This window comes from Nelumbo nucifera, chromosome 5, assembly GCF_055504915.1.
Source record: "Nelumbo nucifera cultivar China Antique chromosome 5, China Antique-T2T, whole genome shotgun sequence".
NCBI classification, from domain to species: Eukaryota; Viridiplantae; Streptophyta; class Magnoliopsida; order Proteales; family Nelumbonaceae; genus Nelumbo; species Nelumbo nucifera.
The window spans coordinates 68162828-68189752 of NC_142653.1; the positions used below are offsets into that span (position 1 = coordinate 68162828).

At 42.8% G+C, this 26925-nt stretch overlaps 1 non-coding gene across 1 annotated transcript; it reads left to right on the top strand.

Annotated features, from left to right (window-relative positions):
- The first annotated feature begins 2597 nt into the window (after window positions 1–2597).
- LOC148791736 (small nucleolar RNA R71) lies at window positions 2598–2704 on the top strand. The gene has a single exon (XR_016076834.1). It is a non-coding gene; the product is annotated as a small nucleolar RNA R71 (small nucleolar RNA).
- The last annotated feature ends 24221 nt before the right edge of the window (window positions 2705–26925 follow it).

Consider the following 26925-nt stretch of genomic DNA (forward strand, 5'->3'; position numbering starts at 1 on the left):
TGTAGGTTTTAAACCCTAATGCGCCACCTATTCTAGTAATCCTCACCATTCAGCTCCCCCACCATTAAATCTCAGTCACTCCCTCTATCTTATATCCCAACCATTAATCTAGGGTGCCACCTATTCTTTTAATCTTAACCCTTCAACCCTAGATGTTCTAATCTACACCCTCCATTTCTGGTTACCCAAATCTCAGTCCTACATAATTTTGGGCACCCTCTCCTTCCATTCTCAGCCATAGGATCACCCCAAAACCATCTTAGCCATCCAATAGAAACCCTAGGGCATCCCTAACTTTGCTAAATCCCAGTTGCCGCCTCCCATCTTTCTCCCTATTTCCAGTTATTTCCAGGTAAGACGGAAGGCTGATCTTGAGAAGTTCAAGGGTCGAGGAAGAGGAGGACGTCCAGGCAAGAGGAGGGGTTCCTACTTGCAGTTTGCCAACACCACTACTGCCACCTCTGGAATCGGATCCCAATTTTTGTTCTTTCAATTATAGTTTTGTTATTTACTTTCTGCAATTTATTTTCATTCTGTTTGATCTTCGTTTTGTTTTTTGCAGATCTGCAATTTGGCTAGGTAAGATGGAAGGCCTAGCTCGAGAAGGTCGAGGATCAAAGGAGAGATCCGGAGACTACTACCTCTGATCAGATTAAAGAACTTTATTTCTTTTCTTTTGTTTATTTATTTTTGTATTTATTTATGTTTCTGCACTTTTAACTTTCCATACTGTTTGAATTCTATATTTTTCTCAGTTTAATTAATTAATTTTAATATTTTTGCACTTACTTCTTGTGTTCTCTTGTCCGGATTTGAGTATTTATTAATTTTCCCTCACTTCCATGTGGATATGACCCGTTCTCACCCATTTACTGTGTTTGTATTTGTTTGAGAATCAGAAAAATTTTATAAATGTTTAAACCGGTGTTCCGAAGTGGTTAACGATACGCTTCTAGCAACACCAAGTTTTTGACGCCATTGCCGGGGAAGGACGAAGAAAAAATTTTATTTGCTTTATCCGGATCTGTTTTATTATTATTTTATTTTCGTTTAATTATTTGATCCGTTATCTTAGTTCAATTCTTGTTTCTCTTTGATTTTGCAGGACAGAATAGCGAAAGGTGGGGTATTAGAGCATTGTGGAACTGTGGGAGAGAAGAGATGAGAAGTGAAATTGGATTGCGTTTCAGGTGAAGTCGCCCCTAAAATTAGGGGCATATCATAATCTTCTTCCATATCCAAAATGATGAAGTCAACAGGAAAAATAAATTTATCTACTTTTAACAAAACATCTTCCACTATTCCCCTTGGATATTTGATACTTCTGTTAGCCAATTGAAGAGAAACAGTGGTAGGTGTTGGCTCCTTCAACCCAAGCTTCCTGAAGACAGAAAAGGGCATCAAATTAATGCTTGCACCAAGATCACATAAAGCTTTGTCAAAATTAATTTCGCTAATGGTGCATGGAATAGAGAAGCTCCCTGAATCCTTGGAGTTTTGGAGGTAATTTATTTTGTAGGATTGCCGAGAATTCCTCATTAAGTTTTACCATCTCAAACTCCTCCAACTTTCTTTTGTTTAAAATTATTTCCTTTAGGAATTTGGCATAACTTAGCATCTGAGAAATAGCATCAAGAAGAGGAATGTTAATATTCAGCTTTTGAAACACCTCTAAAAATTTAGCAAATTGTTTATCCAAGTTAGCCTTAAGAAATCTTTTAGGAAAAGGAAGATGGGGTTTGTAATATTTTAAATTAAGAGTAGAAAAACTTCCCTTTTTCTCCACTGATGATTCATAGTCTCCTCCTTTGGATTCACGATCTCGGCTTTCTTCCTCATGTACATGCTCATCATTTTTTTCTTCTTTTCCAAGTTCTTTTCCACTTCGTAGAGTGATGGCCTTTACTTGTTTCCTGGGATTCTTCTCGGTATTGTTTGGTAATCTTCCTTGTAGCCTTCCCAAAATTGCTTGAGCAAGTTGTCCAATTTGAGTTTCCAAGACTTGAATTCTTGTCTCTGTACTTGAATTCTTGTCCATCATATCCTCCAAATTTGGCTTCTTTTCTTGTGGATTTTGTTGGTGTTGTTGTTGAAAGCCGGGAGGTGCTCTTTGTTGGTTATTACTCCAAGAAAAATTTGGATGGCTTTTCCATCCTAGATTGTAAGTGTTGGAGTAGGGATTGAAGTTGGACTTGTTGCCACCATAAGAAATAGAATTAGCTTGTTCGGAAGTAGAAGAAAAAGGATTTCTTACTTTATAGCCTACACTATCATGCCCCCCTTGTCCACAAAGCTCACACAAAAGAAAGGGAATGGAAGAATCACTCATAGTTGAAACCCCCAAACTTTCCAATTTCTTATTTAATGCGACAAGTTGAGCCAATAAAGCAGTGATAGAATCAACATTATAAATTCCAACTCCCTTTTTATTTGCCCTCTCATTGCCCCATTGATAGCTACTGGCCGCCATCTCCAAAAGTTCATATGCTTATTTGGGAGTTTTCTTCATAAGCGTACCACTTGCAACTGCATCTAACATTGAATGATTAGATTGATTAATGCCACTATAAAAAGTTTGCACTTGCATCCAAATAGGTAGACCATGGTGAGGACACTTCCTAAGCAATTCCTTAAATCTCTCCCACGACTCATATAAGGTTTCATTATCAAATTGAGAAAAAGTTGTTATGTCATTCCTTAATTTAGCCATTTTAGCAAGTGGAAAATACTTAGATAAAAACTTTTGTGCCAAGTCATTTCATGTAGTAATCGAACCTGCAGGAAGAGAGTTAAGCCAATCTTTTGCTTTATCCCTTAAGGAGAAGGGAAATAACCTAAGTCTAATGGCATCATCACTAACTCCATTATGCTTAAAAGTATCACATATTTCAAGAAAACTAGCAATATGAGAGTTAGGGTCATCATTGGGGTTAGAAAATTGCACACTCATCTAGATCATCTGAGTAATTGCAGGCTTGATCTAAAAATTGTTTGCTTGCACATTTGGCCTCTTAATGCTTGATGTAGTACCATCAAGAGTAGGTATAGCATATGATCTCAATGTCCTTGAATTATTTTGGTCTTGGGCCATCTTGTTCTTTCTTTCCCTCGTTCGCTTTTTCAAAGTCCTTTCGATTTCTTGATCAAGGGGTATTAATTCTCCACCACGGGTGTGTGTCATGCACTAGGAACCTAAAAAGAAAAGGAAAAGAATTAAAAATTTCCTAAAAAAAAATTTATAAAGCCGAACCCAACAAAAATTAAAATAGAATAAAATTTTAAATCCTAAAATAAAACAAATAGATGTTCAATCTAAGGCTAATTTAGGTAGTTTTGATATGTAATAAACTAATCCCTAGCAACGGCGCCAAAAACTTGTTGTGTGATTTATGCACAGTTAATTCAAGCAAGTGTACCTTAGTCAAATGTGCGTATAATGATGAGAAAAATGTCGATTCTACAAAGACTAAATCACAGTACCAAATCAATTTTAAACTAACCTAAGTTGAACTTGTGAATTAATTGAACGAATAAAAACAAAGAAGAATTAATGAAAATCTAAGAACATAATATAAATTGAATCGATGAATGAATGCAACTAGGGCTTAGATTTCATTAAATCAAGGTTATGTAATTACCTATTTAATCCAACTCAAGACCAAAATTACCCTAAGGTATATTAAAGTTATTTTCATGTGATGGTGGATTTCCCTAAATTAATTAATAAGCTTTTTCAAGTCATATTAATCCTTTATTAATCCAGTTCTACCATCAAATTTCTAAGTGGTTATCAAAAGGAAAAATAAGCATTAAGTTCTTTGGAAACCTCTAATCATAGAAGAGGATTTGTCTCACTAAGCTTCCTTGATTCCAACATATGAGCTAATCATCTTTCAATATCATAGTCTAACATGCGATTTTTATTGCCTAGGATATACTTCATAACAATCCTTTGGTCAGTCATGCATAAATCATCAAATCATTAAAAGATTGGCCAATTCTTTTAAAGCATTAAGTACAACAATAAAAATTCCTCATGCAAATAATAAAGGTCTTGAATTGAATTAAACAAATAACTATATAATCCTAAGATCAAAATCCATCTAAATCCTAGCTAAGAGAATTTAGCTAGACATACTTAGATTAAACACACTCAAGAAAATTAAAGAAGGGACACAACAAAAACACATCAAGGAATGAATAGAATAACAATAAAACTTTAGCCTTTGAAGGTAGAAGACAAGTGTAGCAATTAAGCCTTTCTCCCTCTGGGTTTCGTATTCTTCCTCTCCTCTAGCATGCTGAAACTACTTCCTTTCCTCTTTTGACATGTTGTGACTGCTTCCTCTTTTCTTCTTTGCCAAATTCTCTCTAAGGTTGTGCTCCTTTGCCTTGAGTCTATGGTCCTTTTAATAGTGCAGCCCCCCCTCAATTGCTTTTCAATACAGACTCCTAATTCAACACAAATTAGGTCTCTTAGTCTTTATCAAAGTTGAATGTCTATCTCTTCTGTACTGTCAACTTTCAGACCCGAAACTTGTAGCTGAAATTGCACTTGGTTGGCGGCAGAATTAGCCGTTTGAATCACCTCAATCCGAGTTATAGGCAGGAAGTTATGCCCAAAATATGAGAACTATATCAAAACAGGAAATTTCCCTTTTCTGTGCATGCATATCAAATCCGATTTCAATGGATTCTCTTCTTCATGGCTACATCATGGAACATCATTGCTACATGGTCCTTCCTCTATGATTATCTTGATCAATTAAATTGAATTCCTCCTAAAAATTTCACAATTAAGCTCCAAATCACCTTGCAAGACAATTTCATCATAATTAGTGCAATACCATACTAATTCCAAAAAAATATTATTACCAAAATCATCAAGTTAGACATATGAAAATATGTATAAATATAGGCTTATCAGCAAGCCGAGCCCTATTGGATGGACCCCATCATCGCCTATTTGTTGTATGAGCAACTGCTCAAAGATAGAAATGAAGCTAGGAGAGTCCAATGATAGGCAAACCATTACACACTCCTCGAGGGCAAGCTGTACCGAAGGTCTTTCACCTTACCCTACCTCCGATGCCTTCGTCGGGAGGAGGGTGAGTATGTTCTCCAAGAGATCCATGAAGGCATCTGTGGCAACCACTTCAGAGGTAGAGCATTTTCCCAAAAAGCACTAAGGCAGAGATATTTCTAGCCGATGGTACAAAAGGACGCAACTGAGCTAGTACAAAAGTGCGACCGATGCCAAAGACATTCTCTTGGCTCTTAGCATTCCATGGCCCTTTTCCAAGTGGGGCATGGACCTCCTTGGCCCCTTCCCTCAAGCCAACGGAAATAGGATGCACCTCGTTGTCGCCATCGATTACTTCACTAAGTGGGTAGAAGCCGATCCCTTATCCACCACCACTGACAGCATGATCCAAAACTTCTTTTGGAAAAATAACATCTATTGCTTCGACATTCCCCACATGCTGGTCACCGACAATGGGAAACAGTTTGATGATACAAGGTTTAGAGCATGGTGCGCCACCCTCGGCGTTAAATAGCAATACACCTCGGTAGGCTACCCATAAACCAATGGCCTAGCCAAAGTCACCAACAGGACAATCCTAGAAGGATTGAAGACCAAACTAGATAGAGCCAAAGGTCTTTGGGCTGACGAACTAAGCAACATCCTATGGGCCTACCGGACAACACCTCGGACTGCCATGGGAGAGACCCCATTTAACTTAACTTATGGCACCGTGGCCGTCATTCCAACAGAGATCGGCTAGCTGACACTTCAGACCAAGGCATACAATGAAGCCGAAAATGATGAAGAGCTTTGAACCAATCTAGACCTGTTGAAAGAAGTCCGAGAGCAGGCCCAAATCAGGGTCGTGGCCTGCCAACAGAGGGTAGCCCGCTATTACAACTCTCGGGTGAAAGAAAGACACTACAAGAAAGGAGACCTCATCCTTAGGAAAGTCATGTTGCCTGAGTGTGGGAAAGCTCGGCCCCAACTGGGAAGGTCCCTATAGAATCAAGCAAGTCATTAGCCCCGACACATTTTGGCTTGAGTATTTGAATGGAAGACTGGTCCCTTGGACCTGGAACTCAGAGAACCTTCGAATGTATTATCAGTGAATGTACTCCTTGATGACCAAACAATGAATAAAGTGCAAAGTTCCTCCCCTCCTTGGCTCCAACTTTTAGTGTATAAGTTCTTATTTCGCTAACTGCCAGGACCCCATAGCCACACGACTATCCGACGCATACAACCTCCTCCGAGGTTACACGCTTGAACTGGATGACGGTCTAGGAATAGGGTGCCTTACAAACCATATGCCTACATGGCCTTCGTGCGAAGGCAAAGAATGGCAGAGATCTTGTCTATAAGCATCGGCCAAAAACTTCGGCCCACCACAAAAGAACACTAAAGAATAATCTAAGTACTTCGCTATGCAGGAAGCACACCGTGATCTCAGCCAGGTGCGCTCCTGCAGCCTCGGCCGCCTGAAGGCTCACACCCCTAACATCCCTATGGAAAGCCAAGCTAGGTTAGCTAAGGCACACTCCTTGCCCCGACCCCTCATTGACATCAAGCAGCCTTGGTTTAGCTTCCTTGGTAGGGATAAAGAATAGGCTGAAAGGAGTTAAGGCTTTTGCCTCCCCTCCCTTTCCACTAAGAGAAGGGGCCCTGACGCCTTGGCGGCCTAGTTCAGCCTCATCCAACCAATTTTTTATGGGGGTGGAGAACAATCCAAGAGAGCTAAGGCTTTCACCTCCCTTTCCTTTTCACTAAGGAAAGGGGCCCTGAACCCCTCGGTGGCATAGCTCGGCCTCGGCTGAGCTCCCTTAACTTCCTAAGCGAATGACTAAGTAACAAGCCACTTCAGATAACTTAACTTCTTTGCTACTTGTGTCCTCTTGGAAGGGGGCATCGATCCCTAAGCAAAAAAAAAAGTGCAAGTACAAAAAACAAACAGTAAAGACATAAGTTACACAAAAAGTGTATTTCATTAAGTATCTTCAAATATCAGCTTTACAAAAACTAGCCTCATCAGATGGGGTAGGCCAAGCCCTTACAAAATAACTTAAGCAAAAAGCACAAAAGAGAAGACAAGGAGCAGCCTATGCAACGTCCTTAGCAAGAGTAGGGTCCTCGGCTAAAGGAGGAATGTTAGCGGCGGGCACCTCGATAGAATGAAGGACCTCAGTAGCGGGCACCTCGGTAGAAGGGGCTTCAGCTTCTGGGACCCCTAGTTTGTTAATTAGAAAGTCGGGCATCAGCTACAACACCTAAAGCTTGGTGTCTTCGATGCTCTCCAAGTAGGAGTCCACCCCAAAGTTAGTGAGGGCATTCTGGTACTCGGCTGTCGTCTTCCAAATCTCGATGGCGTCTTTGGCCTTCTCCTCGGCCTCCACCACTTGTGTACGAGCTGCCGCTAGGGCCTTGTCCAGCTGGACGCGCTTCAGCTCAGACTGCTTCAACATCTTGTCCACCTTCTTCAAGGCCTCCCTTAGCTCCTAAGTAAGAGACTTTTCAGCCTTAAGGTCCTCCTCCAGGACCTTCCTTAGCTCTTGCTCCCCCAGCATGGCCGAGATAGTGGAATCTCGACCTCTGTTGACCTCAGTGGCCTGGACCTTGAGCTGCTCCCTCTTCTTCTTAGAGTTCTTCAAGTGATGATGGAGAACTCCAATCTAGTCACTTAGGCCGACGAAATACCGGCATGCTTGCATCGATAACACCCTCATCAATGACTAAAGCCTAAAAGACAAAATTTCAACTGAAGAGATGAGACAAGAAGAAGCATAACTCGGCCAAGTGATCCATGGCGCTATCATGGAGGTCCAACGGACCCTGGTTCATCATAGCTAGATGATCCCCTCGTGGGATCATCCCTGTAACCAGAGCCCTCCCAACTCCCTGGGTGTCAAGGGAGTCTCCCTCTATAACGTTCCATTAAGGGTGGAATGTACACCGCATCACCAACTCCCCCTCATCCCACGGCCCCCTTGCGGCCCCCTTGGTTGGAGGCCCCCTCGGTGTGCTGATGCCTTCTCCTCCTCTATTGTCGCCCTCGGCTGGGTGGTTCTTATGTGCCAACCTCTTCCCCACAGGAGGTTGAGGTGGATCAGTTGACCTCTTGTGGATAGACTCTCGGTGCTGGTCCTCCTCGGCCGGCCCTTTCCCTTGGTCGGTCCCAGAATCGGCAAGAACTAGCGGTCGAGGTGTCCTCTCGATTGGCACCACCTTCCATGGCACCTGTCTCTACGAAGGGTCATCGCCCAACGTCCTCTTCTTGGACTTTGCCTTCTCCAGCAACATTTGTTTGGTGTTGACCGAAGAAATGAAGCATACATCAGTACTATAAGGAAAAGGAAATCTAATGTGTTAAAAGCCGACAACAGGAATTCTTCTACTGAGGCGGGCAGGGTTGAGACAAAAAAAACCAATCGTAACTCTTCCTCCACTAAGGGCTTGGCCCAGATCGTCCCTAACACTCAGATGTAGGTAATCACCTCGGCTTCATCATCCCGAAGATAAGGAGTGGGCTTCTCAATGGTTAAGTTCATCTCCCCCCAGTCTGACTTGAACGACCAACCCTCGGGACAGGAGACAAAGGAGAACTTGGTCTTCCAATGGTGCATCGATGTAGGGTTGTTGCAGCTCGGCCGCACCAAGCCTGGAAATAGTAGATGCCTGCCTCTTGAGGGTGCGGCCTTGGCACAAACTTGGCTCGGAAAATTTTCGGGGTCAGCTCCCACATCTCAGAGCTGAGCCATGACCAACACCATCCTCGGCCACCATCCTCAAACTGGGCTCAGGAACTTCCTTGCCCTCAACCACCTCGGGTGACCCTAAGGCCCCCTCAACTTCCCTCGGCCTCATATATCCAGTACTTTCGTTGGGAGAGTCATCACTCCTTCGGTTGCATTCAGCCTTATAGAGGCAGTCCTCTCCCTCAACACCTCTACATCAGGCCTCGAAGCAGGGACCTCAGGCTCACCCATGTAGCCTCCGCTACTGCTAGCGGGCGTCGGGGTTTGGAAGGAGCTCACTCCTGAGGGGTCTGGGAGTTCATAGCATTCTGGGCCAGAGTCTGGGAGTTCCATCATACATATCGAGTGTTGGTGCTTTGAAGTGTGATGGGAGGGATTCCAAGGTGATTTCGGTGGTGAAGGCATCCATTTTCCCAGATGAAGGGTTCTGGCTTGCTGAGAAGTTGACTTGACTCTCTTTAACTTAGCGGAGTTCATCTTGGACGGTGTCGAGCTGTGCCTGTAGGTCGACGATCTTCTGGTCAATGGGGGCCTGGGTCTCGTCCTGGTCCTCCCAGACGCAGAACTGGTCAGCCCTGTTCCCCGAGTACTTTGATGTGGGGACGTTTCCATTTCTCCTGGTCCACTAATTGTTCAGGAGGTCTCGGAGGTATGAGACACGAGAGGGAGAGGTGTGGTGTCGGCCCTCAGCCCTCGAAGGGGGGTTGTGGTGGCCTGATTGCCTGCCTTCGTACCGGGGGCTTTCACATCGGTGGTGATGTTCTTGGTCTCGGCAGTGATCATGAGATTCTGCTGACTCGTCCCCTATTCGGCTAGGGGGTCAAGAGGTGCTCGGCAGCTGACTGGCGCGATGGCTACTATTGGACTATGAGGGGTTGACCCTATTGGATCCGACTGGGCCGATGGCTGGTGGGTTTGGAGACACTCATTTGCCATGATGCCCCAGGCTTCTAGCGGTGTGGCCACCTTGAGGGCGGCCTCTTGTCGGGTGCCCCACCTCGTCCAGCCTTTGTGCAAGGTTGTTGAGCTGATCGAGGACCGCTAGGAATTGGTCCATTGTAACCAAGTTCTAAGCATTCCTCGTGTTTCTTGCCATTTGGTTGAAGCTTCAGAGTTAGTTTTCAAGAAAAATTTTAGTGTGTAAGTTCAATTGGGGGAAGTCTTAGCGATGTTTCAGATAGGCGACACCAATTTTTGCTGCCTTGGATGGGTTGAGGTCAACAAAGTAAATTCACTTCTAAGCTGAGGGCTGATCAATGAGTCTGAGGCCTGATGTGGCCAAGGGCTGATCGATGAGTTCGAGGTCTGCTATGGCTGAGGGCCTGTAGGTCAGACCTGTGAAGAGAGAGAAGATGACAACGACCTTGGGTGCTAACCTGAGGCGGAGACTCCGAGGGTCAAGTTAGTATGGGTGTAACGAGAAGTGGACGAGGCCTGGACGTGGCCTGAGTTTGGAGTGCTCAGACAAGGCCACGAGGGAGACAACAAAGTTCTCACTAATAAAGAGTCTAGATGCTCACCTTGGGGGTCACCCCCTATTTATACTTGAGACCGCATGGAGGTAGGTGGACGCGGATGGCCAGAATGTGGTCCATCCTTGAGGGTGTGGTCATCTGAGGTCGATGTGTACTATCACGCTATTGGCCCTGCATCACGCGCTGACCTTTGCTCTGCACGATGCTCTCATTGGATCCACTCTATGCACTGCCTTCCACCACGTGCGTGTGAGTTATTGGCTCGAGCTATAAGTGCCTACATCAAAGGGAATACAAAATTTAGAAAATTTTCCTTAAGATGTTTGGAATCATATTAGATCTGTTATTTTTCCTTCTAAAGAAAAAGATGATGAAATGATTTGGAGAGTTTGGCTGGGCTACACATTTACATGTTACAACGCGGGCTGCACTTCCATCCTCGCGTAGATGGTTTAACTGATGTACAAAAAAAGTAAAGATAGGAGTGTTAACTTCTGTTACTTATTTTTTCTACATTTTTCAACCTAAAAAATAAAAGAAAAACTTTAAGTTTATTTATGGTTTTTGAACCACTATTGAACTGGATGGTTAGACCATTTGGCCCAAGAATCGTCCCGACAACCGGTTCCGTTTTACCTCAAACCCGGTTCTTAGCCAAAAACCTTTGAATTGGTCAATAACCCATTGACCCGTTCAATGATTTTTGGCCATTTTTTATTTTAATTATTTTTTAAATTTTTATGTCAAAACGGGCCATTCGTTTGACCCAGACAGTCGAATCGTTGACTTGAAGACTGGTGGCTAGAACGGATTGGACCAAACGGTCAGAATGGAAAAACTATCTATTTTAATCCAGAACCGTTATTTTGCCAAAAATCGTTGATTTGGTCAGCAAACCGCTAACCCGGGCGTTTGAACCATCCAACGGTTTTGGTTGTTTTTTATATTTTATATTTTTCTTTTTAATTTTTTGTCAGAATGGGCCGTTTGTTCGATTCAAACGGTCGAACCGTTCGTTGTTCGATTCAAACAAATGGCCCGTTTGTTGGATCCCTAATTGGTTAGGTGTTCGGTCTGGGCCGAATGGTCCAACCATTTGAATCGAACTGACGGCCCGTTCTGATAAAAAATAAAAAAATTAAAAGATTAAAAAAAGGCCAAAACCATTGGACGGTTCAAATGGTTCGAATGCCCGGTCAGCAGTTTGTTGACCAAATCAATGGTTTTTTTTGCAAAATAATGGTTCTAGGGTAAAATGGATGGTTTTTCCAGTCTGACCGTCTGGCCCGTTCTGGCCCCTAATCTTCGAGTCGACTGTTCGACCGTTCGATTCAAACAAATGGTCCATTTTGACATAAAAATTTAAAAATTAAAAAAATAATTAAAATAAAAAATGTCCAAAAATCATTGCAAATGTTGACGAGTCATTGACTGGTTCAAAGTTTTTTGGCTAGGAATTGGATTTGAGGCAAAACGGAACCGGTTGTTGGGACGGTTCTTGGTCCAAATGGTTTGACCATCCAATTCAACAATGGTTCAAAAACCATAAATAAACCTAAAACTTTTCTTTTATTTTTTAAGTTAAAAAACTATAAAAAAAATAAATAACGGAAATTAACACTCCCATCTGTAGTTTTTTTATACGTCACTTAAACCATCTACGTGTACAGCCCGCATTGTAACATGTAGATGTATCCTAGCCGAACTCTGATTTGGAGGCTTTAGCCTAAAAGTCAAATTTTCAATTAGTTTAACTTATTCAATTTTCAAAATGGTAAAATGATGGCTTAGCAAGAAATAGTACCCATCATGAAATTTGGAAATTGAAATGAACTGAAATGCCCACCAATAGTTAAATACTTTATCTATCTCCTCTTAAATAAGAAGTTACTAAGAAAAATAAGATTGGATATGAATCTTGATAAGGACTGCCCATTTTGTAGTGAGGAAGAAGATGTTAACCATATTTTTACTTAGATGTCAAATTGCTACTCAGATGTGCATATCCTTGAACCCAACCATCCCTAGACTGTGTTGGATTGGTGGAATTGGATAAAAATTAGGGGGAGGACCAAATATGGATAACCACATTTTTCAAAATATTAGAACATTTTATGGTATTGATGGGAAAACAGAAACAACAAGATATTTAACATTTCTTGTTTACCTGACCCGATGATAATCAAAAAAGTTAGGACCAACTTCCTAGAGTTCCTTTTTTTATACCAAAAAGTACGGACAGGTTCAATGCAGATTTTTGAATTCCACTATAAACATTCAAAATATCAAAAACCTACACTCTATACATCAATGTCTGTTTGTGAATTGGCATCAATTCCGAGCTGGCACCCACCCCAACTGTACTTTGGGCCTAGAAATTCTGACCTTGGGCTAAACCATTATTCTCCCTTCTTTATATTTGTAATGATAATTCCTAGGTCAATTTGTCAAACAAAGTCATTCAAGTCTATTGGAAAAATTAGTCCTTGTAGAAGTGAAGTGAAGATCAATTTTATTGCATAAATAAGATGGTTCCAACTTTGGAATTGGCAGTTTAATTATTTCTACTTTTTTGATACTTAGGGACTTGGGGAGAGGTTGCCCCTTGTCAATATTCAAAATATCAATACATATCGGTGACCTCTCGATACCCCTCATTAAGCGCACATGGCAGGCCCAATGGCATGCGCGCACATGGCAGACCCAGGATAGCGATGTGTGGCACAAGGCAGATCACATCCTGGTCGTTTGTGAAAGAATGGTAGGATCCATCTGATGGACACCATAAATGTTGCGGAATGGGTGGGAGAATTTCAAAAATTTTCCTACCTTCTCCCAAATGGGAATCGCATTCTCTAAATTAGAATACAATATTCAAGGATTCTACTTGAACCATAATCGAACCAGATCTGAACCAAAAAGAAAAAGGGAGGATTATACTAGATCCGGAGAAACAGTATCTCCCAAAGTTGGTGTTCACACACAAAGAAGACACCAAGAACTGATCCTGCTGAAGATGACACAGTTGTGGGTGGAACGGAACCAGCAGGGTGCGTCCTGCACACTGGATCCTTCGCAAGAACCCTCTGGAAACTCTGAAGCACTGAGCTCATCACATGGACCCTATGGGCCCAACACTTACATTAAGTGGTCCTTGGGCCAAGTCATCTCATAAAAAACCTAGGGACTGTGGGCAGGTGCAAGATTAGCCCATCAGGTATTATCCTAAATGGTCTTACACTTAACCTCTCAGCCCTTAAATATCAAGCACTACCCGAGAAGAGAGGACCTCTCCCTCGGCTGCAAGGAACAGTGCCGCACTCTCTACTCACATGGATTTCAGGAATTAAAACCATTTGCACACATTTTGAAACCGTACATATACATATATATATATATATATATATATATATATATATATATATTAATTTTGCAAAACAAAATTCCAACGATTGAAATCAACTGCCGGTAGTTTGGTTTCCATCAGACAGAGTGCATTCCCGATCATTACCATTGTCCGACAAAGGGGCTGATCCTGTCACTATGATCACTCACTCAGATGAATTCTCAGACTACCCCAACATGCCCAGGTTTTGACCCCCGCTAAGGATCTCACTGATTGACATATCAAAGACAGCCCGATCCGACACCTAGTGAAGTGTCATAATCGAGTCTAGGGGTTAGGTGTAACTTTCTAGTTTTGCCCATCTATCTCCAAGGTCCAGGGCAATACTGGAAATCTGGTCCGATTCAAGGGTTCAAGTAATTCCATACTGCATGTGCCTTGGGTCTTACCTTGGTGGCCGAGACAGGCCATCCCAACACTTGGTGGCACACCAGTATCAGCCTTGGCAGGATAAATCTCCCCAGACTTATCCAATGGATGTGAACATTTAAAACTAACACGAGTCTCTATAAGTGTCCAGTTTTAGGGTCTTACACAGAATTATACCAAACAACATGAATCAAACATGCACTTTATTTATTTACACTAAATGTCAAAAGTACATCAAATCGGATTGAAGCTAAGGGCATACAAAACTGTCTAACAGTTTGCTTGTAACTAACTCCAAGGTAGTTCAGCTATAAATAAGTGGCCTCACAATGGGGTAATATATCTAAAAGGAGTGAGAGATCCATCACATGGACGCCCAAAACTTGCGGAATAAGGTGGGCAAATTTCAAAAATTTCTCTCCCCTCAACTGGGAATCGTATTCCCTATTTTAGAAAAATCATATTTTTCAAGGATCAATCTTGAACCATAAACTGAACCAGATTTGAAACGAAACAGTAGAAGAGGGATATACCTGACACAGAGAAATAGTATCTCTCAATGGAGGTGTTCACGCCCAAAGAAGATCACCAAAGACTGCTCCCACTGAAGATGACACAGTGGATGGAGGAGCAGAATCAGCAGGGTCCATCCCACGAACCAAACTCTTCAGGAAGAATCCAATGGAGGCAGTGAGCACAACTTCCTATCAGCCTTTCTCCAAAGATTGATATCAAGAACACTTCTTGATCTTCTCCCACTAAGTAGATCGAACTAGCAGTGAGGCGGCAACTGGAGGAGAACGCAAGAGCAAAAGATGGCATAGATGTCTTCTCTCTTGGTTATCTGAGATTTGACCTCTGGATGCTTGGATGATCTAGATGGTTCGCCCCCTCCTGTTTTTACAGGCTTAAAGAGATCAACTCCTGATCCTATCAGGAGTTTCCTAATTCAGATCATTATATGAATTTGGACTCTCTTTAAGTGATAAGGATAAGACCCTTATCTTATCTACATATTAGATCAGCCTTCCCCTGATATTATCAAGATGTTTCCAAATCTGAATTCAGATCTGGTCTCTCTGAGTGGATAGGGTAGGACTCTATCCTATCTGCTGATTTAATCCCAGATCCGCCCCCTCTATTTAAGTAATAAAAACAGGCCAGTTCAAAATGGGCTTTAAGCCCAATAAGTCTATATGTTCAAATTGCTTCCAAACAGCTGCCTAATTGGGCTTTTTTGTATGGCGTGGGACCCAAGCATTGATCTACACATCAGCTGAAAGAATGGTAGGTTCCATCGTATGGATGCCAAAAAGGTTGCGGAATGGGTGGGCGAATTTCAAAAATTTTCCTACCTTCTTCCAACTAGGAATCATATTCCTTAAATTTCGAATGCAATATTCAAGGATCCTACTTGAACCATAATCGAACAAGATCTGAACCAAAAGACAAGGGAGGAATTATACCTGATCTAGAGAAGCAGTATCTCCCAAAGTTGGAGTTCACGCCCAAAGAGGACACCAAGATCCGCTCCAGCTGAAGATACAGCAATATGTGGAACGGAACCAGCAGAGTGTGTCCAACACACTGAATCCTTCGCAAGAATCCTTTGGAAACTCTGAGCACCAAATCTTTTCAGTTCTTTCTGCTAAATTGATATCAAGAACTGATTTCTTGATTTCTCTCCTTCAAATATCCAATCTTTTCAGAGAATGACGACGGCTAGAGGAGAATTCTTGAGATGAAGATGGAGAAAATTGCTTCTCTTCTCTCTGGAGAATGTATGAGATCCTATCTCAATTCGCAACAAACTATCGAGCCAAAACCCTATGTTCAAATTCTGATGTTTTTTCTCTTAGCGTTTCTCCTTTTTTTTTCTTCTTGATTAAGAAATCTCCTAATTAGGAGTTATCCCAATCCAAATCAGCATCTGGATAGGGGATGATCTTAATCCTATCCGCAGATTAGGTTAGCTAACTCCTGATCTTATCAGGAGTTTACCAGATTCAAATTTGATTTGAATTTGGTCTCCCAGAGTGGATTAGGTTAAAGGCCCAATCCTTTTGCTAACCTTAATCTCAGATCCACCATTTAAGTTGGTGATCATATCAGCCCAGTTGGGCTTCTTTGTATGGCGTGGGACCCAAGCATTGATCTACACACCATCCACATGGGTTCGGCCCAACCTTTATTACAAGGCCTAGCTGAATTCACTGAGAAGCACAGTGAACCCCTGAGCCCATCACATGGACCCTATGGGCCCAACACTTACATTAAGTGGTCCCTAGGCCAAACCATCTTATAAAAACCCAGGGACTATGGGTAGGTGCAAGATTAGCCCATTAGGTATTATCCTAAATGGCCTTACACTTAACCTCTCAGCCCATAATGATCAAGCATTGCCTGATAAGAGAGGACCTCTCCCTCGGCTGCAAGGAACAGTGCTACACTCTCCACTCACATGGATCCCAGGAATTAAAACCATTTGCAAACATTTTGAAACCGTATATATATATATATATATAATATATATATATATATCATATATAAATTTTGCAAAAACAAAATTCCAACAATTGAAATCAACTGTCGGCAGTTTGGTTTCCATCAGAGAGAGTGCATTCCCGATCATTACCTTTGTCCGACAAATGGGTTGATCCTGTCACTATGATCACCCACTTAGATGAATTTTTAGACTACCCCAACATGCTCAGGTTTTGACACCTGCTAAGGATCTCACTAATTGGCATATCAAAGACAGCCCAATCCGACACCTAGTGAAGTATCATAATCGAGTCTAGGGGTCATGTGTAACTTTCCAGTTTGGCCCATCTGTCTCTAAGGTCCAGGGCAATACTGGAAATCTGGTCCGGTTCATGGATTCGAGTAATCCCATACTGCATGTGCCTTGGGTCATACCCTGATGGCCGAGACAGGCCATCCCAACACTTGGTAGCACACCAGTATCAGCCTTGGTTGGATAAGTCTCCCCAGACTTATCCAATGGCTGTGAACATTTAAAACTAACACGAGTCTCATTAAGTGTCCAGTTTTAGGGTCTTACACAGAATCATACCAAACAATCATGAATCAAACATGCACTTTATTTATTTACACTAAATATCAAAAGTACATCAAATCAGATTGAAGCTAAGGGCATACAAAACTGTCTAACAGCGCCCACTTGCTCTTAGGTCCAATCTGGTACAAGCCAGAGTCCCATACTTTCCACGTGTTTCTCAAACACCTTTTGTGTCAGTGGCTTAGTCAATGGGTCTGCCACATTATCCGCTGATGCTTCCATCTGAATTAGGACGTCCCCTCTACCAACGATCTCTCATAGTATGTGGTACTTCCTCTCGATATGCTTTGACCTCGAGTGGGCCCGGCGCTCTTTAGCCTGGGCGATCGCTCCATTGTTGTCACACAACAACGGAACAGGATGGGTGATGTGCTGGATGGAATCACTCCCAATTCGTATATGAATTTCTTCATCTACACGGCTTCCTTGGCAGCTTCACTTGCAGCAATGTACTCGGCCTCGGTTGTGGAATCTACAGTGGACCCCTGTTTGCTGCTTTTCCAGCAAACAACACACGATCCTATCGTGAAAACATACCTAGAAGTACATTTTCTATCATCTGGATCCGATTGGAAATCGGCATCAGTATACCCTTGAACTTGTAGTGAACTACCATCGAATACCAGACAAAACTCTTTTGTCCTTTGAAGGTATTTGAGTATGTTCTTCACAGCAGTCCAATGCTCCTGCCCTGGGTTGGCCTAGAATCTGCTTACCACACTCACCGCCTGAGCAATGTCAGGGCGAGTGCACAGCATGGCATACATGATGCTCCCTACGGATGACGCATAGGGAACATCTTTCATGCCCTCAATCTCCTCAGAGGTCTTGGGAGACATCTTCTTGGAGAGTGTGACTCCGTGCCTGAAAGGAACGTTTCCTTTCTTGGAGTTCTCCATGCTGTATCTTTTGACAATCTTGTCAATGTAAGCAGCCTGGGATAATCCAATTATCCGCTTCGATCTATCTCTATAGAGTCGAAGACCCAGTATATAGGAAGCTTCTCCAAGATCTTTCATGGAGAATTGCTGTGATAGCCATACCTTGACCGAAGTCAACATTCCTACATCATTCCCAATGAGTAGGATATCGTCCACTTACAACACCAAAAAGGTGATCTTATCCCCACTGGACTTCCTGTAAACACAGGGCTCATCCGGATTCTGCTCAAAGTCAAACGTTTTGACGGCAGAATCAAAATGGATGTTCCAACTCCTAGAAGCCTGCTTAAGTCCATATATGGATCTATTAAGTTTACATACCATGTGTTCCTGACCAGCAGCAATGAAGCCTTGCGGCTGCTGCATGTAGATATCTTCACTAAGATCTCCATTCAGGAATGCGGTTTTGACATCCATCTGCCAAATCTCGTAGTCCTGGTATGCTGCTACAGCTGGCAAGATCCTAATGGATTTAAGCATGGCCACGGGCGAAAAGGTTTCCTCATAATCGATGCCTTCTTTCTGAGTATACCCTTTCGCCACCAAACGAGCTTTGTAGGTCTCAATCCTACCATCGGGGCCCTTCTTCCTCTTGTAGATCCATTTGCAACCAATTGCTTTTACCTCGGAGGGCGGGTCTACTAGAGTCCAAACTCCATTGGCCTCCATCGAGTCCATCTCAGCTCTCATGACCTCTACCCACTTCTGGGAATCTATGTCTAACATAGCTTCCGCGTAAGTCACGGGATCCTCCTCACTAGTCAAGGCTTCCACTAGGTAACTATCCTGGTCATAACCATATCTGACCGGTGGCCTGGATACCCAAGTGTATCTTCTAGGTTGGTCACTACCTGGAACTTGTGGGACATCTCCCACTGCTCCTGAGCTCTCCTCATCAAGAACTATTTCCTGATGATGGGTGTCCAGGATGTATTCGGTTTCTAAGAATTGGGCGTTTCGACTGTAGAACACTTTCTGCTCACTTGGGTCATAGAATAGATAACCCACCGAATCTTTTGGGTAGCCTATAAATAGGCAACGGCTGGTCTTGGACTCCAACTTTTCCACACTCGTTCTTTTAACGTGAGCAGGACAACCCCAAATCTTCAAGTGTCTTACACTTGGCTTCCTTCCGGTCCATAGTTCATATAGAGTGTTCGGAACCGATTTGGTTGGAACCCGATTCAACACGTAGATAGCAGTCTCTAATGCATATCCCCAAAAGGATGTGGGTAATTCTGAGCGTACGAGAAGTGACCGGATCATGTCCAACAAGGTCCTATTCCTCCTCTCTAAAACACCGTTGAGTTGAGGTGTAGCAGGAGGAGCTAATTGTGACACTATCCCATTGACCTTCAAGTAGTCCCTAAATTCATCAGAGAGATACTCGCGACCTCGATCCGATCGAAGGAACTTAATTTCTCTCCCAAACTGTTTCTCAACTTCCTGGCTAAACTCTTTGAACTTTTCAAAGGATTCAGACTTATGTCTCATTAGGTACACGTAACCATACCGAGAATAATCATCGGTAAATGTAATGAAATACACGTGTTGGTTACGAGTCCTAACACTCAGGGGGCCACATACGTCAGTATGTATTAGGTCAAGTATGCCTGTACATCTTTTAGTCTTACCGTCAAATGGCCGCTTAGTCATCTTACCTTGGAGCCAAGGCTCACAAGTGGGAAGATTTTCTACGGTTAGAAAATCCAAAGGACCATCCTTTACCAGCCTTGTGATTCGGTGAACACCGATATGGCCAAGTCGGTAATGCCAGAGGCACGTGAGATTTACTGTATAACGAGTCCTTTTCTTGGGATTTTTGACCGACATAGTTTCGGTTAGGTTAGTTTCTAGAGAAGGATGCAGAACATAGAGACCGTTCTCCAGTTCCCCGCATGCGATGAATTTATTATTCCGTTTAACAGTAATCATATTACTAAAATAAACAGTAAATCCTGTTAGACAGTTTTGTATGCCCTTAGCTTCAATCAGAATGATGTACTTTATGAGTTTATTGTAAATGAATAAAGATACATATTTGATTCATGTTCCCTTGGTATGTTTCTGTGTAATACCCTTAAACTGGACACTTAATGAGACTCGTGTTAGTTTAGAATGTTCACAGCCAGTGGGTCGGTCTGGGGAGACCTATCCTGACAAGGCTGACACTGTAGTGCCACCAAGTCGGTTGGGGTGGCTTGTCTCAGCTGCCAGGGTGAGACCCTAGGCACATACAGTGTAGGATTAATTGAATCTTTGAACTGGACCAGATTTCCAGTATTGCCCTGGACCTTGGAGATTGATGGGCAAAACTGGAAAGTTACACCCGACCCCTAGACTCGATTATGATACTACACTAGGTGTCGGATTGGGCTGTCTTTGATGTACCGATCAGTGAGATCCTTAGCGGGGGTCAAAACCTGGGTATGTTGGGACAGTCCGAGAATTCATCTGAGTGGGTGATCATAGTGACAGGATCAGCCCCTTTGTCGGACAAAGGTAATGATCGGGGATGCACTCTCACTGATGGAAACCAAGACTGCCGGCAGCCGATTTCAACCGTTGAGATTTGTTTTGCAAAATATATTTTATATAAGATATAAAAGTATATATGTATGGTTTCTAAATTGTTTGCAAGAAGGTTTTAATTCTCGGGATCCATATAAGTGGAGAGTGCAACACTGTTCCTTGCAGCCGAGGGAGAGGTCCTCTCTTGTCGGGCAGTGTATGATCATTATGGGCTGAGAGGTTAAGTGTAAGACCATTGAGGATAATGCCTGATGGGCTAATCTTGCATCTGCCCACAGTCCCTGGGTGTTACAAGGTGGCTTGGCCCAGGGACCACTTAGTGTAAGTGTTGGGCCCATAGAGCTCATTTGATGGGTTTCAGGGGGTACACTGTCTTCAGCAGTGCATTCGGCCAGGTCTTGTAACAAAGGCTGGGCTAAACCCATGTGGCTGATGTGTAGATCAATGCTTGGGTCCCACGCCATACAAGGAAGCCCAACTGGGCAGCAATTTGGAAGGTTTTTTGAGTACATAACCTTAATGGGCCTTAAGCCCATTTCGAACTGGGCTGATTTGATTAGTCATTTAAAGGGGGCGAATTCTGAAGTGGGTCAGCTCAAAGGATTGGGCTTAGACCCTATCCACTCAGAGAGTCCAAGATCTAAATAAGATTTAGATCTGGAAACCTCCTAATTAGATTAGGAGACAGCTGATCTGATTTGCAGATAAGATAAGGATTATCCCTTATCACTAAGGGACTTCTAACCCAAATATGATTTGGATTAGCAACTCCTAATCTGATTAGGAGCTGATCCCTTTGAGATTATAAAAGGGGAAGGGGGCGGCAGCCTTGAACAATACAACATCATCAACAACATTCTTCTCTTAAAGAAATAGAGATTGAGAGATTTCCTGCATACTGCGAATTCTCTCCTACCGCCACCTTCCTGCCATTGCCATTCCTTCAGTTCGATCTCCAGTTCTTGGGAGCAATCAAGATTGGATCTTGATTTCAATCTTTTGGGAAAAGATTGATTGGAGCTGTACTCACAAGCCGTCCAGTTGATTCTTGCGAAGGGTCAAGTTCTTTTGAAGAACATTGCTGATTCTGCTCCATCCTTCACTGCGCCATCTTCAGTGGGAGCAGATTTTGGATCCTTCCTTGGGCGTGAACACCTCCATTGGGAGATAGTATTTCTCCGTATCAGGTATAATCCTCTCCCACTCCTTTTTGTTCAGATCTGGTTCAGTTTATGGTTCAAGATTGATCCTTGAAAATATGATTTTCTAAATAGGGAACACGATTCCTAGTTGAAGGGAGAGATAAAATTTTTGAAATTCGCCCCTTATTCCGCAATCTTTGGGCGTCCATAGGATGGATCTCTCATCCCTTTCAGAGGTATCAGAGCCATGGTTCAAATCTTGTACCAGTTTGTTTCAGATCTGAACCTGCGCAAATGGGCAGAAGGTGTTCTACCCGATTTGCGCAGATATGGGTTTTGGGAAATTTTGTTCCCAAAATTAATGGGCGAATAATCTGAAATTAATTTTATATAAATCTGATTATTATTTAGAATTGTTCTTTATGATTTTCTTGATTTATGGGCGGTTCGTACAAGAGGAGATCGAAATCTTGGTTTGCGCAGGGAACCTGCAAGATTTGCAGTTTCTTGATTTATTTATTACATTTGGTCTGTAAATATTTTTTTTTTCTAGACTCAATGTATAGGTATTCGATCTGTTGTAATTATTAATAGAAATAGGATTTCTATTTATTTTAATTATGGATCAAAGATGGCGGCGCAGAAAGGGAGATTTCGCAGAGAAGAAGATTTCGCAGATGGGAGAATCGCTATCTACGATTTGCAGTTTGTGAAACTGCATTCTGTGATCTAACCTCTGTTTTGCCGGATGGATTGTGCGAACAGCCCTGATTTACTGATTGTTGCTTTTCTTTTATCAGTAATTAATTTCAGATTATTTTCTTGAATTAAAGATTTAATTAAAAATCAAACCCTAGACCCATTTGAACCAAGATTGGTTCAAACTGTTTGGACCGAATCTAGGGTTTAATCAAGGCTGAAAGTCAGCCCTAATTTTCCCACTAATGGGCCTAAGGATTGATATTTAATTGAATGGTTAATTCGGCCCAACCTGTAAAGGCCCAGTTTTAAACAGTTAAAACTGCTAAAAGCCCACTTAACCCTTAAAGCTATATGGGTTGAACCGTTCGGCCCATATACCTAGATAATGTTAATGGTTAATGTTATGGATTTAAAATGGGCTTTACAGATAATTAATTGATTGGATCAATTTATCCCTGCATGTGATGTATGGATGTGTGATGTGCTACGTACATGGGCCATAAGTACTTGGCCCATGCTCAATCGACAGTGGCTCTTTCGCACACCATGGCTGAATGCACATCATTGCCATGGTGTTCCTTTTGGTCATTGGATGACCTCCCTCAGTGGTGGGCCCCACACCTCATCATGAGGTCTCGTGCGGAACCCTAGCCGATTTAGGCCCACCAAAATCTGGCTTTATGAAAGTCAGTGGGAGCCACTTTGGTTTGACCTAAAGATAGAACTAGGGCGTAATTATCTGTTCCCTCCAGATAATATGAGTGCATGTGATAGGGAGATTCATATGATGAACTCTCTAAAGGCCTTCCATCATTAGCACGAGGATGGGTCCTTCAGTAATGAGGAAACGCACCAGAAAATGGGCTATCCATTTGCTGTTGGGCTTGTCTAAGTGTTTCATAAGATGATAGGGGCGTCATAGACCGATGTGGGAGGGGCTTCACCAGAAAATGGGAACTCTCTCACGGTACCTTGGCGTTCACGAATATGATGGGTAAGCACTCACTGGACAGAAAGGTTTACCTGAAAATGGCTCTGAACCTTGTCTGACAGAGGCCAAAGGGAAAACTCATATGATGAGTGGATATGATCCTTCACAGAAAGGTGGTGGGGTTATGCAGCTGAAACAGTTGGCTTCATGCACCCTATGTGATTTCCCACATTTCCAGAGAAAACCCGTAGTCTCCGTCACTGAGAAAGGAGGGAAATCTCAGAGACGAATAAATGGAAATGGATCGTAGATTAAAATCCATATCTATGAAATGAACATGAATCAAAATTAGGTCGTGGACTGATGTTTGCTTTTTTATCAGAAAATGGCAAACGGATCATTTGCAAAGCTACTTGATGACAACAAGTTGAAAGGCCTAAACTATGCTGACTGGTACAGGAACCTTATGTTGGTCTTAACCTTTGAGAAATTGGACAAGGTAGCCAAGAATCCTGCCCCGGATCTTCCGGGGGATAGGGCTTCTGAGGCCCGAAGAAGAGAATACCAAGAATGGGAGGAGAAAAACTCCCTTGCCCGCTGCTATATCATTGCCTCCTTAGACAATCCAATTCAGAGGCAGTTCGATCAGATCGAACTTGCTAAGGATGTATTGGACAGTCTTAGGACAATGTACGAAGAGCAGAATCGTTCTACTCGGCAGAAGGTCTTGAAACAGTTCATGACCGCGTAGATGACCAAGGGCCAACAAGTTCACGACCATTGTCTCCGGATGATGGGCTATATCAATGAACTAGAGGCTCTTGGATCTGGGCTGGATCTGGTAACTCAGATCGATGCTATTCTCAACTCTCTGCCTCCATCCTTTAATCCATTCATCATGAACTACAACATGAACAAGCTGAATGTCAGCTTGTAGGAACTCAGCAATATGTTGCAGAGGGCCGAAGAATTGATTAAAAAGGATGAGCCCATTGCCATGCTTATTGAAACTGGCAAATCGGGCAAGAAAAGGAAGGCGAAGAGAAAGCCCCAGAAAAAGGCTGCCAAACCCAAGAAACAGAGGAAGGACAAGGCATCAGATGCCTGTCATTTTTGTAAGAAGACCGGCCACTGGAAAAGGAATTGTCCTGCCTACCTGGAATCCAAGAAAGGTAATTTCGAAACTTGTGTTATAGAAACCAATTTGTTGGTAGCTTCTGCGTCCTGGTGTATTGACTCCGGGACTTCAACTCATGCGTGTAACTCACTGCAGGGGTTCAAGGTAAGCAGAAGGCTGAGTGAAGGAGAAATCACACTCTACTTGGGGACTACTGCAACTGTTGCAGCCGCGGCCATAGGAACCGTGGAATTATATTTTAGAGAAGGAATAATTGTACTGAAAGATTGTCTTTATGTACAAAATTTAAGAAGAAATTTGATTTCTGTCTCAAAACTGTGTGCAGATGGTTATTCTGTCTTCTTTAGTAATACGATTACTATTAAAAGAAACAACAGATTCATCGCTTACGGGGAACTAGAGAACGGTCTCTATGTTCTACATCCTTCTCTAGAAACTAACAAAACCGAAACTACGTCGGTTGAAAACCCCAAGAAGAGAGCCCGTGATACAGTTAATCCCATGTGTCTGTGGCATTACCGACTTGGCCACATCGGTGTTGACCGAATCCCAAGGTTGGTAAAGGATGGTCCTTTAGATTTTCTAGCTGTAGAAGATCTTCCCACCTGTGAGCCTTGCCTACAAGGCAAGATGACGAAACGGCCATTTAACGGTAAGCCTGAAAGATGTACAGGCACACTTGACCTAATACATACTGATGTATGTGGTCCCCTGAGTGTTAGGACACGAAATCAACACGTGTATTTCATCACCTTCACAGATGATTTTTAACGATATGGTTACGTGTACCTAATGAGACACAAGTCTGAATCCTTTGAAAAGTTCAAAGAGTTTAGACAAGAGGTCGAGAAACAGTTAGGGAGAGAAATTAAAGCCCTTCGATCCGATCGAGGTGGCGAATATCTCTCTGACGAATTCAAGGACTACTTAAAGGACAATGGGATAGTATCGCAATTAGCTCCTCCTGCTACACCACAACTTAACGGTGTTTCAGAGAGGAGGAATAGGACCTTATTGGATATGGTCCGGTCGCTTCTCATACACTCAGAGTTACCCACATCCTTTTGGGGTTACGCATTAGAGACTGCGATTTACGTGCTGAATCGGGTTCCAACCAAATCGGTTCCGAATACTCCATATGAACTTTGGACGGGAAAGAAACCAAGTGTCAGACACTTGAAGATTTGGGGTTGTCCAGCACACGTCAAAAGAACGAGTGCAGACAAGTTGGAATCTAAGACCAGCTGTTGCCTATTTGTAGGCTACCCAAAAGGCTCTGTAGGTTACCTTTTCTATGACCCAAGTGAGCAGAAAGTGTTCTGCAGTCGAAATGCACAATTCTTGAAAACCGACTATATCCTGGACACCCATCGTCAGGAAGTTGTTCTTGATGAGGAGAGCTTAGGAGCAGTGGGAGATGTCCCACAAGTTCCAGGTAGTGACCAACTTAGAAGATCCACTCGGGCATCCAGGCCACCAGTCCGTTATGGTTATGACCAGGATAGTTACCTGGTGGAAACCTTGACTAGTGAGGAGGATCCCATGACTTACGCGGAAGCTATGTTGGACATAGATTCCCAGAAGTGGGTGGAGGCCATGAGGGCAGAGATGGACTCAATGGAGACCAATGGAGTCTGGACTCTTGTAGATCCGCCCTCCGGGGTAAAGGCAATTGGTTGCAAATGGATTTACAAGAGGAAGAAGGGCCCCGATGGTAAAGTTGAGACCTTCAAGGCTTGTCTGGTGGCGAAAGGGTACACTCAGAAAGAGGGCATCGATTATGAGGAAACCTTTTCGCCTGTGGCCATGCTTAAATCCATTAGGATCCTACTAGCTGTAGCAGCATACCATGATTATGAGATTTGGCAGATGGATGTCGAAACTGCAATCCTGAATGGAGATCTTACTGAAGATATCTATATGCAGCAGCCGCAAGGCTTCATTGCTGCAGGTCAGGAAAACATGGTATGTAAACTTAATAGATCCATTTATGGACTTAAGCAAGCTTCTAGAAGTTGGAACATCCGTTTTAACTCTGCTGTCAAATCGTTTGACTTCGAGCAGAATCCGGAAGAACCCTGTGTCTACAGGAAGTACAGTGGGGATAAGGTTACCTTCTTGATCCTGTATGTAGATGACATTCTACTCATTGGGAATGATGTAGGAATGTTAACTACGGTGAAAGTATGGCTTTCGCAGCAATTCTCCATGAAAGATCTTGGAGAAGCCTCCTATATACTGGGTCTTCGACTCTATAGAGATAGATCGAAGCGGATAATAGGATTATCCCAATCTGCTTACATTGACAAAATAGTCAAAAGATACAGCATGAAAAACTCCAAGAAAGGAAATGTTCCTTTCAGGCACGGAGTCACTCTCTCCAAGAAGATGTCTCCCAAGACTTCTGAGGAGATTGATGGCATGAAAGA